We start from the raw sequence: 5,000 nt of genomic DNA on the forward strand, positions 1-5,000 counted from the left end.
ATGCCGAATGAAAGGAGAAAAGAAGTATGAAATTACGATGAGAAATGGAAAAGGAAAAGAACGTTTAATGGATGGAATACGGATAAAGGACACCAGGATTGTGGCGAGAGATGTTAATGTGAAGGAATTGGTGGTGTCTTTTATGAATCTCCCAGTATATGTAGAAGATAGTGAGATACTGGACAAGCTGATTAGATGGGGAGTGGAAGCCGTTTCGGAGATAAGGAGGAGAGTTTGGCCAGGAACGGAGGTGGCTGATGGGACACGTTTTTGCAAAGTCAAGTTCACAGAAAAAGTGACATCATTGCCTTACTCTACAAGAATTGAGACGTTGGAGGGAGCAGAATATTTTAGGGTCCTTCATGACAATCAGGTCAGAGTGTGTCGGTTGTGTATTCAACCCGGGCACATAGTTAAAGACTGCCCTGAATTTAAGTGTTTCAAATGTGGCAAGCAAGGACACTATGTGAGAGAATGTGTTGGAGAGAGGGAAAGGAATTTCTGTGGTGGATGCAGAAAGAGATTGGCGGAGTGCAACTGTGGAGAGGATAAGGCTGAAGAGGGGAGTCAAGCACTATTCGAGGAAGAAGTTGTATTGTCGCAAGAAGGAGAAGAAGATGGAGGAGAGGACGTGGTGGAGAGTGGAGAGACGGAGGAAGGAAGAAGGGAGAAGGACCAGAAGATGAATGAAATTGGGAGTAGTATGGACTCAGAAATAAGAAGAGGGAGTTTTCAGGAGGAGGGGGGGAGTGGACTGGGGGGAAGCACGGGGGACTCACAGGTTTTGGGGGATAGCCCAGTACTAACAAGTACCTCGGGGGGTGAAGAAATGGAGAGAGGTTCGAGTTTGAGAACAATAACAGAAACGACAACGACGGCTATAAATGAGACGGAGATGAACACGGGGAGCACAACGATGACAATACCAGAGACGGAGATGAACATGGGGAGCACAACGGATGAGGGTGACAAGAAGTTGAGTTGGATGGATAACATGGACTTGGAGGAGATATCGGACACAGATGATGGAGAAAAGATTGAAAGAACGAGGGAAGGATACAGGAAGAGGAAAGCGGGGGGAAGAGGGGGAGAGAAAGGGTGGAAGAGGAAAGAAACTGGATAACAGGTAGAGGATAATGAAATTATATTTTATTATTCTATTATTTATTAGAATGGTAAATATAATGTCAATAAATGCAAATGGTTTGAGAACAATGGGGAAATTTAATAGAATAGTACAAATGAAGAATTCAGATATTTTATGTATTCAAGAGACGCACTGGGATAATGCATGTGTTTTAGAAGTAAAAAAAATATGGAGGGATTTTATTTATGTTAACAATGGCAGGGGAAATTCAAGTGGGGTCGCAATTTTATTAAGGAAGGATGTAGTAGAAAATGTGAAGAAGATATATAATGATAATAATGGGAGGATTTTAATTTTGGATTTTGAATATATGAATAGGGTTTTTAGGATTATAAATATTTATGCGCCGAATAATGAGATAGAGCGAAATAATTTATTTTTAGAATTAGGGAAATGGTGCAACGGTAACTGTATTTTAGTAGGGGATTTTAATGTTAAAATGAATAGATTAGATATGAAAAGGGGAGCTATTTTTAGAAATGACGTATCTAGGGGGGTCTTAAGGAAGATTATGTTTGAAAACAGTTTGATTGATATATGGAGGGAGGAGAATCCGAACAAGAGAGGAATTTCTAGAAGGCAGGTGGTTTTAGGGGAGTTGAAACAGACGCGAATAGATCTGGTTTTAGTAAATGAGGGTTTAAGGAATTTTATGAAAGAAATTAAGTATGTTTTTACAGCTTTTAGTGATCATGCGGCGGTGGTATTTTCTTGTGGAGTAAGGACACATACTAAATCTGGTGGGCTGTGGTGTTTAAATAATAGCTTGCTAGAGGAGGAAAATTATATTGAGATGATATCAGAATGTATTGGGAAGGCCAAAAGACAACAGTTAATGGAGGTGAATATGGGGTTGTGGTGGGAGGAGCTGAAAACCAAATGTAAGGAATTGACTATAAAATATGCTGTTAAGAGGAATTATTTTTTGAAAAAGAAGGAGAGGGAACTACGTAAGAAGGTTAAACATGAACTTGAGTGGATAGAAAAGGATGAAGGTCATGGGGTGGAGGATTATTTACTGGCTAAGGATGCACTTGATGAATATGAGAAGAAGAAATGTAATGCGGCGATTGTAAGGAGTAGAGTGCAATATGCGATAGAGGGGGAAAGGTGTACTTCATTTTTCTTGAATTTAGAAAAAAGAAGACAAGAGAAGATTTATATTACGGAGTTAATTAATGATAAAGGGGAAAAGGTTAATGATTTGGTGGGGATTCTGGATACGGTCGAGAGATATTATGAATGCTTATTTAAAAAAGAAGAGGTTAATGATTCCTGTATGGATAAGGTGCTTGAACACGTGGATACTAAGTTAACAGAAGGGGAAAAAAACATGTGTGATGAAGATATGAGTCTAACTGACATTAAGGAGGCCATATTAGATGCTAATTGCAATAGGAGTCCGGGGTCTGATGGCCTAACTGCGGAATTTTATAAATCTTTTGCAGATTTGTTGGCTCCAATTTTAAGAAAACTGTATGAATATATTGAAAAGACTCAAGTGGTGCCAGATTCGCTGGCCACAGGAGTTTTAACCATACTGTATAAAAATAAAGGGAGTCGTGTAAATTTGGATAATTATAGACCATTGACACTTTTAAATTGTGATTATAAGATCTTAGCCAAGGTCTTAGCTAATAGAGTTAAAAAAGTTATGGGAGGAGTAATAGCAGAGACACAAGGATATAGTGTACCAGGGAGGGATATTTCTGACACAGTGGGAACAATAAGGGATGTGATAAAGCATATGGGGGAGGAAGGGGGGTTTGTGATGAGTTTGGATCTAAATAAGGCTTTTGATAGAGTTGATCATTCCTTTTTACTGCGTACACTTGGGAAATTTGGGTTTGGTGAAAGAATGATAGGTTGGATTAGATTATTGAATGGAAATGCAAGGAGCAGAGTAAAATGTAATGGGATTTTAACAGATTCTTTTCCTCTGGAGAGATCTGTTAGGCAGGGATGTCCGTTATCAGCTGCTCTTTATAGTTTATCGGTGGAGCCGCTTGCAGCAATGATTAAAGCAAACAAATTAATTCGAGGTATACGGATACCGGATGGGGGGGAGAGTGTTATACAGCAATATGCGGATGATACTACATGTACTGTGATAGATGTTGAAAGTGTGAAGAATGTAATGGAGTGTTTTGAGGTATATGGCAAGGCATCAGGGGCAAAACTTAATGTTGAAAAATCTGAAATAATGTATGTGGGGATAGATGAAAAAGTGGACTGTGGATTCCCTTTCAAAAAGGCTGAAGGTTATATAAAGACTTTAGGGGTGGTTTTGGGGGTGGATAAAGAAGGGACGAGAGATGAGACATGGACTGGGGTTTTGAATAAAATAAAACATACTCTATCTTATTGGAAGGCAAGAAAACTGTTCTTGAGGGGGAAGGTGGTGGTGATTAATTCTTTGGTGGCATCCAAATGTATCTATGTTCTAGGTTCGTTGGATATGCCACAATGGGTGTTAAAAGAATTCAATGGTTTGGTTACAGATTTCCTATGGGAGGGGAAGGGGACTAGGATTGCAAGGGCAACTCTTATCTCGGATTTAAAGGATGGGGGGTTGAAATTGGTGGATTTGGATGTGAAGAGAAAAGCAATGAGAATAAAAACTGTGCAAAAATACTTATATGGGGAGGTAGATTATGGATGGAAAAGGTTTTTTAAACATTTTTTGTACAGAAGTGGGGGTTGTGAAGAAAGTGGATTATTGATGTCATGGAAGAAGGATATGTTGGAGGGTTTGCCTGAGTTCTATAAAGAGGTGTTCTTGGCATGGGGGGAATTTCTTCCTAAGATTGAGTACACATGTACAAATAAGGACAACATATTTAATCAGCCTGTGTTTTTGAATCCGAAAATAGAGAGTGGTGGGAAGGTGCTGTACAACAAAATGTTCATGAAGGCTGGGTTAATATTGGTAAAAGATTTTCTTTACGAGGTTATACCGGGGTTTTTAAGGGGGCAGGCAATTCTGGATACTGTGTGGGAGGTTGATGATACAGTGGAGAGAAAATTAGTATTGCAGATATACGAAAGAATTAAATTATGCATTCCGGGTGAGTGGATAAAAGTGATAAATGGGGAGGGGGAATATGAGGACTTGTATGTGCTGCCAAGTCTCTATGTGGGTAAAGGATCGGAGAAACAAGTTTTATCAAAAGTTACACAGAAAAGATTGTACAAGTGTATGTTGAAGTCTGTGTGTGTGAGGCCTGCGGCTGAGAGGATGTGGAGAAAAATGTTTATTGATTTGGATGTTTCTTTGATGTGGGAGAATTTGGTTTTGTTTGGGAATAAACGAAATTGTGAGAACATGGATTTTATGATACGGCATAATCGTATATACACAAATATTATTTTACATCAGATAAACCGTGATGTAAGGCGGGAATGTGATGTGTGTATGATGAAGCCAGAGTCTTTGTTGCATTTATTTGTTGAATGTCCAAGTCTGACAGGTTTTTTTAAGGAAGTAAAAATTTTGCTGTGGAGGCACTGGAGAAAAGAGTTTTTAGAAAGTTTTGTATGGGATAGGTTAATATTATTTGGAGTAATGGGGAAATGTTTGGGTGTGAATGTGTACCTGTTGAATATTGTTTTGAGTTTTGTGAGGTATGCAATTTACTGTAGAAGGAATATGAAACATTTTGAAGGGAAAAAGGTGAATGTCTGGGTAATCTTTAAAGCAGGTTTAAGAAAGCAGGTGGAATTAATGTATAATGCAAAACTAGAGAAATTTGAAAGTATGTTTATAAAGGGGAGTACTTTAGTGTCTATGGAGGAGGGAGGAGGGGGAGTTAGGGTTAACTTCTGAAATGGAGTATGTCTAATGTCTATATTA

The sequence above is a fragment of the Coregonus lavaretus genome, assembly GCF_964263955.1.
Source record: "Coregonus lavaretus genome assembly, contig: HAP1_SCAFFOLD_629, whole genome shotgun sequence".
NCBI classification, from domain to species: domain Eukaryota; kingdom Metazoa; phylum Chordata; class Actinopteri; order Salmoniformes; family Salmonidae; genus Coregonus; species Coregonus lavaretus.